Source organism: Passer domesticus, chromosome 6, assembly GCF_036417665.1.
Source record: "Passer domesticus isolate bPasDom1 chromosome 6, bPasDom1.hap1, whole genome shotgun sequence".
In the NCBI taxonomy this organism is placed as follows: domain Eukaryota; kingdom Metazoa; phylum Chordata; class Aves; order Passeriformes; family Passeridae; genus Passer; species Passer domesticus.
In genome coordinates this window covers 16,622,890-16,636,129 of record NC_087479.1, presented here as the reverse complement: position 1 = coordinate 16,636,129, position 13,240 = coordinate 16,622,890, and the positions used below count along the sequence as shown (strand labels likewise).

Genomic DNA, 13,240 nt, shown 5'->3' with positions numbered 1-13,240 from the left:
CCTTTTAATTCCACTGTCCAATGCAATTTGTGTGAAAGACTGCTCAAGTCTGCCACTCTGCTCTCCTCCACCTCTCAGCCTCAATGGCTCCTCTGGGGCTTAAGAGACTCACGCTCTCCACTGTGGCTGTCACAACAGTTACAGCTCATTTATCAGCTCAGCAGGAGAATGCTGTGAGGGGACCCAGTCACAGGTACCTGTGGTTCAGTTCGAAGTTTGTTCCAAGAGATTGCCATAACCTTCCCCTGGAATAAATATGACGGTGTTAGCAGTGCTGACATGAACAGCAGAAATCAATCACTAAAGTTAGGTACAAATTTCCCCAAACACTGATACCTAGGGGCCATCAGCTGCCCTGTAACACTATGCAGTTTCTCCAAGGCTTCATAACCACCACATATCTCTTCCATCTGCAGACAAGAGCAGTGCACAGGATCTTTGCTGAGGCAGGTTTGATAACCTTCTTACCCCAACCCACCTTCTTAATCCAGAGCTCCAGGACTGAGTTTGTATTTCACAGCATTTCTGTATAATGATTTGGTGACTTTTACACATGAGGGTGTGTCTGAACAGGATGATTGGCACACCTTAGTTATTCTCTAAAATACCTAAAATCTGAAACCTGTCATCATATCTACCAGCACAGTGCCCAGCCAGTGTCCAGCTCCTATTTGGTCAACAGGACCAAATGGTAATCCAAAAGCTGTAGACAGTTTTGAAAATTCAGAGCTGTCTTTATATGTCTAGAACTGAGTTTCATTCAGTGTTACCCAGTGAGTCATTATAGATAACATTTATGAGGAAAAGCAGATGTACTCTACAGCTGCAGTGTTTTTGAAAATGTTTCTTTTCCTCTAAGAACTCTAAATGTTTCTATCAAATTATGTTTTCATACAGAGAATATAATTCTCTGTAATAAGTAAAATAATTTCTGCTTAGTTTAAAAGTCTTGCCAGAATGCCGAATGTGAAGGAGGCAGCAAAAGTCTTATTGATACAATATTATGGTAATATAATATACAGTTATGATTACAGCAACATTTCCTGCTCCTGGAGGAAATGCTGGATTGGGGTTTTCGAAGGGGTAGGAAGAGAAGGTTGGCTGCAACAAATCTCTTTGCCTTGTGCTAACAATCCCTCCCCAGTTTCAAGGACGGGAATGAAAAAGAAAAATCCAGATTCTTGTGCAATAGCTGTCTTATACTGCTGTTCTGGACAGTGGCAACAGTGAGCCAGGAAATCCTTCCCTTGCCTCGGCCTCCTCAGTGTGTGGGCTCTGGGCTGCCTTTGTACCCTTTGACCACTCATGCCTGGCTAAGGACAGACTCAGCAGCCACATGGAAATACAGAGGCAGTTCAACTTTTCCCCAGCACCATGCACACTAAATATAGCTCTGCACCAGGCAGGGAGTGAAACTGTAGGATTTTTTCAACAAACCTGGTATCAAAGGACTGCGCCAGCAGGTTTAAACAAATGGGTGTGGAAGAGCCCACTCTGTTGTTAAGAACATGTGATACAATACTTTACAAGCTGTCTGAAAAAGTGGAACATGAAGGAAAGGTGATGCAGGGTATAGAAGAGAAAAGACAAATAGCTCGCCCATTACTTATTGGCTACTTCTGAAAAGAGGGAAGAGAAAAAAAATTTAAGTTGCTCTATGAAAAACATCTGGGGTGCAGACAACCATAATGCTGAAAGCAGTTATAAACAGGAACACACAGGCATTTCTTTTAGACAGCTTTAATATGGATATAATGCAGCTGTGTGACTTTTTTTTTTTATCATAGTTTATGTAACACCTTCAGTATTACAAGTCTGCAGTCATTTCCAGGCAATATTTCTCTCTCGTATATGCCCACATCTTTTAGATGATACCCATCTAAGCCTAAGTCTTGGTAATATACTAGAAGACTCTCTCCATCTACATGAGCTCCAAACAAGTCTCTTGTTCTTGTATTAAAAACAAAGCCAAGGATCCCAGAGCTTCAGAAAGCCTCACTTTTTCATGGTTTAAACAAGCCAACTTTATTACTCACTGCAGAGTTCAACAACAGTTCTGTTCTTTCCCAACTCCTGTGTGCCTTAGCTGTTAACAAACACATGACTTGCCCCTGCACCATGAACCATGGGCAGCTCACATGTTAAGTGCTGCCTGCTGGCAATGGCACAGGAAGCAGCCAGAGCCACTGGCATCTACAGCCTCTTCACCTTGGACCAAGTAGCAGCATGGAGCCCAGGGTGGCCTTTTCAGTTTCAGTGACACTGCTACAATTTTCATTGTAAGAAATCTGTCTGCAACTAGGCCTACATTTTATTGGCAGACACAAATGGGACTGAACCAAAGAATTTCCTTGCTGGAATTTGCAACCGTTGGGCAGCCAGCTTGTCTCATCCACACAGCATTCACTTCCATGAACAGGGAGTGTAGCATGCTGGTGTGCCTGCATGGTCTCTTGCTATTTAATCTGTCCTTGCACCTGTCATACAGCGCAGACAGGCCTGAGTCACTTGGCTGTCATTGCAGGACTTCAACTGTCCTGCAGATCTTGGAATCAGAAACCCGGGGTGGTTTCAGTTTAGGATTTGGTTCGGGTCATTATCGACACAAACACCAGTCCTAAAATTCACATGCTAAGCTTCCTTCAACACTTGCAGGTTCGTCAGATTGTTTGATCCTGTTTCACAAAGCCTGGAAGCACAAGGTCAGATAAGAAGGCAGGGAAGTGATGAGCAGCAGAAGAGACTAGGGACTGGTCAAACAACATAAAATAAGAAGGAAAGGCAGAGTAAGTTTGAGGGAAAAAAAGTAAAAGAAAGCAGAAATTTGGGTGCACCACCAAGTATGAAGAAAGAGCACAATGATATTTGGATTTAATCAGAGGAATTATGATTTTAAAGACGGATCTGTTGGAGCACAGAAACAAGACAAGAGGGGTGGAGCATTTCTCCTACGAGGAAAGGATGAGAAAGTTGGAGTAGTTCAGCCTGGAGAGGAGAAGGCTTTGGGAAGACCTTGTTGCAGACTTTCAGTACTTAAAGGGGACTTACAAGAAAGATGGGGACAGACATCTTAATCAGGACTTGTAGCAACAGGATGAGGGGCAATGGTGTTAAACCACAAGAGGGTAGAGTCAGACTACAGACAAGGATGAATACTTTTATGATGAGGGTGATAAAACACTAGCCCAGGTTGCCCAGAGAGGTGATGGATGCCCCAACCCTGGAAACATTCAGGGTCAGGTTTGATGGGGCTCTGAGCAATCTGGTCCATTTGAAGATGCCCCTGCCCATTGCAGGAGAGTTGGACTAGAAGGCCTTTAAAGGCCCCTTCCAAACCAGACCCTTCTGATTCTAGAAGGGTATCAAGCAGAAAGAGCCATTAAAGGCAATGAAAGATATTTCTAGTAACACAAAATAAATAAAGGAAGAGAAAGACAAATCCATATGAAGCACAAACACAAATATATATATTTATTGTTATAATATAGAATTTAGATAATATAAATAATATATAATAATTGCATCTTTATTATATATTATATCATATATAACATATATTATATATGTTATATATATTTATATAATATATAGTTTATATGGTATATATTTATATTTCTATAAAGATAGCTGAAATATTTGCTGTTGTTTTTTATTCCAATCTTTAGAACCAGAATTGTTAACCAGTGCCTAACAAAATTATTTTTAACAATAGGGTGGGGAATAAAGGAGAATAGATCAGCAAAGGCTAACAGATATTTTTAAAAACTATGTGCACTCCAGGGAATTTAGTTACAGCAATTTGTAAATTATTGCTGGTAATGTTTCAGAAATTATGACAAATTGGGGTAAAACAGACATAACACTTTCTTTTGTGAAAAAAGGAGTCAAACTGAGCTTCTAAACTAAAGTAATTTACATCTGTCCAAAATCCACTCAGTGTTTGTAACTTGCAAGTGGATTTTTCTAATGTAAACATCTGACTACAATAATTATTACTCTGTATATCTGTTTCAGGTGAAGGGAAATGTAAAAATGTTCTGTATATTACAAATTACTTTTGTCATTATCAGATGACTTGTCTTATAAACCTGTTGCCAAAGAAGGAAGTCGGCGACAATTTGTTCAGAAGCCACATAAACAAAAGACTAATTAGTCATCAATGTCCTATTTTTCCTAACACAGACATGCCATTTTTTACAGTCTAGAGTAAATAATTCTATTTTCTCCCTCTTTTGATATTTTGAGAACTCCATGTTCTGTTTCTATACCTTTCCATGTCAGGTTTTTATGACTTTAGACTTTGTTTATGCCTGCAGTTATAAAGGACAACTTGAGATGAAGGACAAGGGAGGCAGGTAGGATAATTAGCACAGTTAGTCCAATATCACAGAATCATAGAATGGTTTGGGGTGGAAGGGACCTTAAAAATCACCTAGTTCCAACCATGGGCAGGAACAGCTTCCACTAGACCTGGTTGCTCAAAGCCCCGTCCAGCCTGGCCTTGAACGCTTAGGGATGGGGCATCCGCAACTTATTGGGGAAACCTCTTTCAGCGCCTCACCACCCTCACAGTAAAGCATTTCTTCTTCCTACTATCTCATCTAAACCTACTCCCTTTTAGTTTGAAGCCATTCCCTCTTGTCCTATCACCACATGCCCTTGTAAAATGTCTTCCACCATCTCTCTTTTAGGCTCCTTCCAGGTGCTGCAAGCCAGCAATTAGGTCACCCTGGAGCCCCCTCTTCTCCAGGCTGGGAAATCCCAATTCTCTCAGCCTTTCCTCACAGGAGAGGTGCCCCATCCCTCTGATCATCTTGGAGACCCTCCTCTGGACTTGCTCCAAGAGGTCCACATCCTTCCTGTGCTGGGACCCCAGAGCTGGATGCAGCACTCCAGGTGGGGTCTCAACTGAGCAGAATGGAGGGGCAGAATCCCCTCCCTCACCCTGCTGCTCATGCTGCTTTGGATGCATCCCAGGTTATGTTTGGCTCTCTGGGCTCCAAGCGTTCCTGTCCAACCTCTCATCCACCAGCACCCCCAAGTCCTCCCCAGCAGAGCTGCTCCAATCTGTTTATCCCCCAGCCTGTGTTGATACCAGGGGCTGCCCCAACCCAGGTGCAGCACTTTGCACTTGTTAAACCTCATGAGATTCCCATGCACTCTTTTGAGCTTGTCCAGGTCCCTCTGGGTGTGTCACTCCTCTCTTTGGTGTCATCTACAAAACTACAAATCTGCTGAGGCTGCACTCAATTCCTTCATCTATGTCATTAATGAAAATGCTAAATAAAAGTGGTCCCACTATGGTTCCCTGAGGGATACCACTTGTCACTGAGGTCCTTTAGGACTCTGAGCCATTGACCATGACCCTCTGCATGCAAGTGCTCCACCAATTACTTATGCACCTAAGAGTCCACCCATCAAATCCATCTCTCTCCAATTTAGAGAGAAGGATGTTGTGGGGAACCGTGTCAAGGCTCTACAGAAGTCCAGATAAATGACATCTGTGACCCTTCCCTTACCCAGTGATGCAGTCACTCCATCATAGAGTGGAGCCATAGGCTGATGAGGCAGGACTTGCCCTTGGTAAAGCTCTGCTGGCTGTCCCAAATCACCTCCCTGTCCCTGCTGTGCCTCAGCAGAGTGTCTAGGAGGGTCTGTTCTGTGATCCTCCCCAGGCACAGAGGGGATGCTAACTGCTGGGTAGTACCCAGGGTCTGCCATTCTATCCTTTTAAAAGATGGGTACAATGTTTCTGGTTTTCCAGTCACCTGGGACTTCTGACTGCCACAATTTCTCAGGTATCACAGACAGTAGCTTGACAAATACATGTGCCTGTTCCCTCAGAGTACTCACTCTATCTCACACTACTACTTATTCTTTATCTAGTATTAGGGCCTTTTGCCTCATGTGAGGTCTAAACAACTGGTTGAGCACAAGAAAGTACTGAAAAAAATCTTTGGAAATCCCTATTTATGGTAATAAGTTCATGCAATGTGCAATTTCAGGCAAGCAGTCCAAGTAGTATCAGGGAGGTGAATCACAGCTGAAATTAGTCATGCTATAGCTGCCTCAAAGCTTTAAAAAATGACCCTCATTTGCCCCCCGCTTCCTGCTGTAAAAGATCAACCAAGTGGACGACATGACCCTCCAAGTATTTCACAGCTGAGTTACTGTGACTATATGCTACCCACAGGGCACATGTTGAAGCTTTGTGTAGGACTTGCTCATGGCCCTGGAGCCAATGAGTGTATTGAGTATAGAACAGTGGGTGGAGGAAAACACATCACACCACTTCCTGCAGACATCTTAAATCACTCTATTACTCAGAGAAAAAACTCCAAATCTTCCTTTCCCCTGAAATAAAACCTCAACCAAGTCAGTGTCTCTCCCTCTCCCCCACAATCCTCCTTGACATAAAAGCCAAAAAACCATCCTGTCTCTGTTGAAGAAGCAGCAGGCAAGTAATAATCAGTCATAGACAACAGAACTGCTTATAATTCCAAACTTGTACACTGTTCCTCATTGAACAGGACAGTGCAAGAAAAGCCAAGATTACACAGGTGTTATTAGAAGCCACAAAAGCCATGATTAACATACAATACTGGTAAGGGACAACAACTAGAACAACTGTCGTAGCCTAGGATTGAGATATAGGAACTTCACCCTTCTGAGTTAAATGAGCTCTGATTCATTTTACCATTTACAGCCTTGGGGAAAATCATCCTTCTGATTCATTTTCCTAAACTGTATTATTGCCTCTTTTGATGCTGCAGCCTGCTCTGACAACAGTACAGTGCTACATCAGGCAATGCTGGATATCTTGCACTGAAGTCAGTGACTTCAGCTTGAATTCATATCTGAATTGCATTTCAATGGCTTTTCCCTGTCTTGGAGGCAAAAATAGCCCCAGGACTGCCACATAGCCCCTGTTTCACCGAGTGGCTACCCAAAGGGAGCCATGGGAGTCACCCACAGATGTCTCTGCTGCCTGAGTATGAGCCATCCATTCACATACCATGGGCCATAGCACACTGCCAGCACCCCATCCTGGGCAGAGCACCCCATCCTGGGCAGAGCACCCCATCCTGGGCAGAGCACACCAAGGCTGAGCAAAGAACTGGTTGTCAGCAGCACCTCGGGCCAAGGTGCTTGTGGCCCTGGAGCCAAGGAGTGTATTGAGAACAACTTGCTCTCTGTACCCACCTGCTCACGCAGAAAGGGAATGGAATGCCAGCAACATGCATGGCAGTCCTTTCTGTCAAGCTTCCTCAGCTTCACTCAAGGGAAAACTTGTTCAAAAACTGACAAATTAGAGAATGAAGCGGGGACCAAATTATCTTTCTGCTTGCATCTGTTGTAATGCCACTCTGAACCCAAGGACCAGCACATCATACCCTCCAAACAAAACTATCTCAGTAACTAAAAGTCATTTGGAAAGTAGCCAAACACCCATCTATACAATTTTTTCTCCTTGTTTACTGATAATTCAACATACAGGACTTATTGCACAATGCTGCTGACAAGCTTGGGACATCCATAATCAATGCTTCACTAATAACACTTGACAACCAGCAAAGGCTGCCTGATAGAAAAATTTTGCTTGCTAGGTCTAACTGAAATGTGATTGAAACTCTGGCATGTCTAAAGAGATTGAGCAGATCTCCCATTTAAGGAGAATGTTAGAATTTCATTATTTCATGCATCAGCAAATAATGATACATTCAATAAAGTAATCTCTTTTTAAAATGCCATCTTCTGCATATATGATTCAGTATATGATTCATTTGGTACTGTAAAAGTTTTAAGACATGGTAAAATGAAAAGCTGCTTACAATATTTGAAGATGCTTCCCTTCCACTCCTCATTTTTCTTTGACTTAATTATTTTTCTTGTGTTTGGATTTATCTTAATCAAAGAGAATAAATTCATCATCGGATAGGCATCTGTTTAGCTGGAGCATCTAACACTGTGTGCACTGTTGCCATGTAAAAAACAAAAATAATTATTTTGTGTCTTTGTACTATTTGTGTTTCCAGCTTACACTGCTCACCATTGTGCACTTCAGACATTTTTCTGTTCTAGATCCAATTCTTCCTAGTCTAGCACACCATCCGCCCTTCCACGCACTTCTGTTTAGCTATGCTCGTTTTCTTTTAGGCTCAGTTGAGTCTTTTTTTGGCTCTTGTTCTGTATTTCTGTATTTCTCCCTTAGATACAGAATTGGAGGGGTGGTGTGTGGAGTGCATTATGCATATGTATTTGTGCATGTCTTCAAATAGTTCCCATCTAGTTGGTAGAAACATAACTCTACTAAACTATCCCTTATTGCTATCTTTAATTAAATTTCTTATCTTTTTTTTCAGTTTCCCTTCTGGAGATTACCCAAGTTTCCTGTAGAACTGACTCAATATTCACATGGAAGACATGTTCCTCCATTGTTATTTCTCTGTGTTCTCACGAGAAGCTGTGTGCCTTGCAGAAGGTTTTTCTCTGGCCTCTTTCCCTCATTGCTGTTCTTGCTCCCTAGATGACTATTGAAAATGTCAGTCTTTTTTTTTTTTTTCCACTTGAGGGTACAGGACTCCAACAACCTAGTTCCCAGTGGATTAATCACTTTGAATAAAGCACTGGAGTCTGTGTCTGCAGGTTTGCTTACATTACCATTTCCTGATTTTCCATTTCTGGATAAAAGAGGTTCAACACGAAAGCTGAGAAAAATAGTGGGAGAGGCATGACCTCATAGAAATGCAAACCCCCCACCCCCCCTTCTTTAATAGTATCAAAGAAGCAATTCACAGCAAAAGCAACAACCTTGCTGTAAACCATTCACACTTCCAAACATGCTTCTGACCAGAGAAAAGGGAGAGAATCAAATGCTTGTTACAGGGGAGTTCTGGTGAACTCATGAGGAGATGGAAAAGCTGGCACAGGAGATGTGAGATTCCAAATTGAGAGCTGTTCAGAAATCCAGGTTCTGCTTTGGGGTGGAGGTGTAAAACCAGCTCTGAAATTTGGACATAAGTTCAAATTCCAAATAATGATGTTCTGACATGATAGTCTCAAGGATTTTAGTTTAAGCCACTTGTAAGTTTAAAAGACAATTGCTATTTTAAAAGCTATGTCTGAACAGTTCTTAAACATGGAAAATAAACCAGATACACCCTCTAATTAGATATAAGTAGACACTAAATCATTATCCATCACAGAGTATAAGCTCTCCTTCCTTGGCAGAAGGAAGATGAAATGTTTCCAGATATAAAATGAAAACATTCTAATGGTTACTAAAATACTGAGTTAAAAGCAAGCCAAACCAAGAGATCTCTGAAATATTTCCACTCTTCCCTACTGATATTTTAGCCTTTTATTCAGGTGTCATTAAAGTGACTGAACTTTTGATAGTTCAATTACATTTGCTTTTGTAATTCATTCGTTGTTATCTCCTCTTCCTCTGTTGGCAACTCAACCTCTGTTCAAAGCTTTGTGTCTTTACTGCTGGCCCATAGGACACAATAAGAGAAAGGAAGCTTGAGACCTTGCTGAATAAAGCAACAATGTTCAGAAATGAAAGTCCAGGCTCATCCTAGCAGCAATGTCTGTAGCAACATCTGAGTGGAGAATGTCAGGAGGACAGCTCCTGTGGAGCAACAGGAACAGCAGCAGAGTGCCCTCTCTGTTACATGTAGGTCAGATCAGTTTTGCATTTGTATTTGATTCTGGCATGGTGACAGATCTGAGCCTAAGCAAGCCTAGATCAAACTCCAAGACAACCCAGCTAGAAGGAAGTTTGTTGCCACAGAAACAATTTCTGGCAGGAGGGCTCCATGGAGAGGAACAGAGCATATACTTTCAGGTGAGCCTGTTTCTCACTCTCCCTCTAACAGGGTTTTCACTTTTCCAGAAAAATTAGCTACAGCTTCCAGACAAAGTGCCTAAAAAGCTCTTGTTTTCCTACCCTATTAGCAGAGTTCAGAATGATGTTTCTAGTGGAGAAAAAGTGTTACAGTGGATATATCCCTTAGAGAATAAACTGCAATGTTTTTCTTAGCTGCTGTTGCTTACTAATACGTTTAGTTAAAATTATTGGTCAGATTCTTCTAAACATTAAAGCTGTTCTGTGTCTTTTCCAAAACAATTGCCATCAGCTGTCAGGGTCAGCAGCTCTGCAAATGCTTCAGCTGGCAGAATAATTCATAACAAGCAATAAAAGCACTTAGAATAAGCTTTATAGGAAAACCAAACATATTAGAGGAGACAAACAGCTAGTTATAAGGTAATGAGCCTCACAAGGCTGCCATGTCTGGAGTTCTCTTTCCACAGTTCTTCCCTTACAAATAATTACCAAGTTGTGTAAATGTCCTCGTGAGTGGACATAGCTTCCTTTAGTTATCACCACACTGGCACAATACAGCCATCAGCAGTGAAACAGGGCACCATGAATGCACCCTCAGGTCAGGACTAGAAAAACTGGAAGGGAAGAAATTTTCTTCTCCATGCACTGTTCTTTGGGATGCCATGAAAACTCACATTTAGAGCATCAGCTGGTTAACCTGAGTGAAACCATCCACAAGGCTGGTAAGGTGAGGAAAATTTACTTTAATGCCCCCACCTTTGAACACCTGGTCCTGTGCAGCTGTGCTCAGCCACAGGTAAGAGGCTTCCTGTCTGTCTGAGCTCACAAGCAGCCTCAGGCTTACCTAATCAATGACATCTAGTACAATGACACCTGTGTACACCAATTCTGCAGACTCACTTCCCTCCCTTCTCTTCTTTTTCCCATATCCCACTTCTCTCTTTTCCTGCTGCTATAAGATTGCTTACAGTCCTCAGATCCTGGGCAAAGAGAGTAAATTTTTGTCCACCAACCACAAAGTGAAATAAATTCCTCTCACCGAAGGTGTCAAGTGAAACAAGATTTTTTTTTAAATGAGATATTAGAACTACCAAATCTTTCTTCATTTAAAACTGTGATATTCAAATCACAATGCTGTGATGTAAACATTTTCACCTCTGCTGTCACAGAACAACATACTTGTCTGATCCTATAAACCCAACATTTTCTTACAGTATTCTTCCTAGACCCTGTAAAGTCTTTTAAAACTTTGAGGATGTTCTTTCAATGTTATCATCTTTCCTACAGCTGTATAGCACTGAATGTTAAATAAACTGGAAATGGCATTTTGTTGCCTCTTTGCTCATGTAACAGCAGGGCTTTACAAGTGCATGTGCAGGAGCAGCTTGATATGGGAGAACAACACCATAGCAGCAGCAAGATGGGGAGGCAGAAAGGATAGGGGCAAGGACAGTAGAAAATTTTGTTTCCTCAAAGAAGAAATGAAAGAGTGTTAAATACATATGATTGACTACCTTTTACTGGCTTCTTGATTAAAGAAAACTTAAAAGAAGAAGTGGTTAGACACTCTGCTCTTCTGGGACTTGTGTGAATGCAGGGTGCTAGTGTGGAAAAAGTCACAGTGGGTACTGACTAAGAGACTGCTCAGAAAGTCCCATAATGCTCACAGTGACACTATCACATCTTATGAGCCAACATGTAGCCATTTTTACTTACTTTACAGTTAAGTTCCCTTATATTTTTATTAATAAATATTTGCGTGTGTTTTGAACAGGACAGGACAAGGTGTTATATTCTTCTAAACTCACTATTTCTTAGCTTTCCTCCCGATGCAACACATAAAAGAAGAAAGCATCACTCAGTGAATTGTTTTTCTTGCTTCTTTAAAAAGACTTACAAGCACATGAAAAATATTCTCATAAGAAGGACAAGCTACAATAACGAACAGGAGTTAATTGTCCTATTGAAAAAAAGATTACTTTCTCACCTGATGGATTTCACTTCTCTAAACAAGCCCTCACATTTCAAGTTTTCCAAGCCAGATTCTGAACAGCAGGAAGAAAAGTGTCTTGGTGTTTGGAAATATGGTAATGACATCCATTTGAGTTACAAAGACAAAACTATATAGGTGTACACAGAGCACCCACACATCGAGGTTTGTGGTTTAACAGTTTCCTGTTAGGTGTAACTTTTGGCTTGTGTTTTCAAGAGAAATAAAGTCACTTGCTAGTCCTTCAAAATATCTTGTATCTATTCAGCTTATACAGTACTAGTAAATACTCTGAAAATTACTCCAGGAACTTATCTACAGGCTACTGCTCTGATTGCTTGCTGCAAACAACAAGCAGTTTCTCAGTTTATCTTAACAATTTCCTTTCATCAATACAACTTGAACATTCAGCTCTCCTTGTGCCTAATTGGAACTCAAGAAATTCTTTTTGGGAAAAGCTTTATTCAAAGTTCCTGTTAGTAGGAACTTTGCCAAGGAAATTAATTTTGAAGTTGTGAATTTTTTTGGACACGTTGCTTTGGTTGATTCCTTGGAGCACCTCACTGTTTTGCTTTAACAACTCAGCCAGAAAACTGTCTCACCACCTCTCCAGGGGTGAGACCTGCTCAGTGATGGAAAATTAACTTCCTTTCAAGAATGAATAGATAAAAATGAAACTCACCTGTTAGCAGAGTTTATGCAAAGTGAAGAGCACAAAACTTCCCTTCTCCTCACTCCTGCTCAGGCTGCTGGTGAAGCCTGTCCTCCTCCCAGCTGTGAGCAAGCCTGTCCGTGACAGCGCAGGAAAGGAGGGAGGAGATTGTGTTTCAGCTCCTGTGCTCTTCATGGTTCATCTGTGAAGGAGTCAGCCCAGCCCAGCCCAGCCCTCTCCTCCCTCACCCACTCATTCATAAGAGAGAGAGATGAGAGTGCCAAAAGCAGGCACTGAATACAGAGATTGCAAAATTCACGGAGTGGTGTTCCCGGCCGTCCCCACCGGCACACACTGACCCGCAGAGAGCTGCACTGTGATCACAGCAGCTGCTGCAGAGGCCAAATCCAGCTGCTTCCAGCTTATCTAAACACACACAGATGTTGCCTCATGCAGGCATATTGAAAAGTATACAGAGTGTAAGTGTTGTTATTAGTATCATTTACAGTAAATTGTTTCTAGAGCTCGAGGACATCAGACCATTACATCCAAACACAGCAGAAGGTGATCACTGCACAAGGAAGCATCTTCCCTCACTGTGAAAGAGCAAGGGCTGGAGGGGGTGGGGGGCAGTGCCTTCCTCTCTTGTATACACAGACAGACAGACAGACTGCAAAGGCATAAACAGACTGAAGGGCTTGCCCATGGCCATCCAGGAAGGGTGTAGCAGATGAAAAAGCTGACCTCC

The 13,240-nt window shown here is 41.9% G+C and overlaps 1 protein-coding gene across 9 annotated transcripts in view; it reads right to left on the bottom strand.

The window, feature by feature from the left end:
• GPR68 (G protein-coupled receptor 68) overlaps positions 1-13,240 on the bottom strand; it is a 33,623-nt gene that overhangs the window by 11,322 nt on the left and 9,061 nt on the right. For 4 of the 9 annotated variants that reach the window (XM_064423590.1, XM_064423591.1, XM_064423593.1 and 1 more), the window contains exons 3-4: positions 12,523-12,626; positions 198-245 (exon numbers count right to left, since the gene is read on the bottom strand). The gene's annotated coding sequence lies outside the window, so the exon portion shown is untranslated. Of the gene's footprint in view, position 1; positions 246-12,522 lie in introns of all 9 variants that reach the window. The other 5 variants (XM_064423597.1, XM_064423596.1, XM_064423595.1 and 2 more) reach the window with 5 other exon arrangements.